Source organism: Lipotes vexillifer, unplaced genomic scaffold, assembly GCF_000442215.2.
Source record: "Lipotes vexillifer unplaced genomic scaffold, Lipotes_vexillifer_v1.1 scaffold413, whole genome shotgun sequence".
NCBI classification, from domain to species: domain Eukaryota; kingdom Metazoa; phylum Chordata; class Mammalia; order Artiodactyla; family Lipotidae; genus Lipotes; species Lipotes vexillifer.
Window position 1 is genome coordinate 1,601,110 of NW_006769725.1, and position 612 is coordinate 1,601,721.

The window sequence follows — 612 nt, forward strand, 5'->3', positions numbered from 1 at the left end:
GGCCGGAGCGTCGGGTGACCGGGCCGAGCCTCCTGCGCAGGGGCCGCGCGGTGCGCGAGGTTGGGGTGGAAGTCGCACCTGTGCGATGAGAGCGCGCGGATGCACTTCTGTGTTGGCGGAATCGAGGCTTCGTGCGGCCTCTTGCATCTGGGGGGTTAGTTTAGGATTGAGGAGACACAAATGCCCGCCCTGGTTCATATTGCATGCGGCGGGGGAGGGTTGGAAAGGAGTGTAGAAGTTTATTAGAGGAAGTCAGATCAGTTATAAGGAAGTTGTTAACAATCATCACCTTTGATTCCCAAGACTTTTAAAGTTGCAACATAACAATAGTCGCTTGTTCGGTCTCCTCCACTCTCGGAGGGGGAAGGGGAGTGGCACACAACTACTTTTTTTTAAAGCTAAGTAATTTGTGGTTTGATTATTCTTACACTTTCTTAGAGTTCTGTGGAGTTTGAGAAATATAAAGATTGGAAAAATCTGATTTGGAGATTGCAGTTAAAGCAATCAAAACTTTTTTTGTGATTACAGGAAAGATAGGAAACTAAGTTTTTGCCTGAGAAATTAACCCCGAACTATAGAAAGACAAAATCCTTCAATTTCGATGTTGTTGGC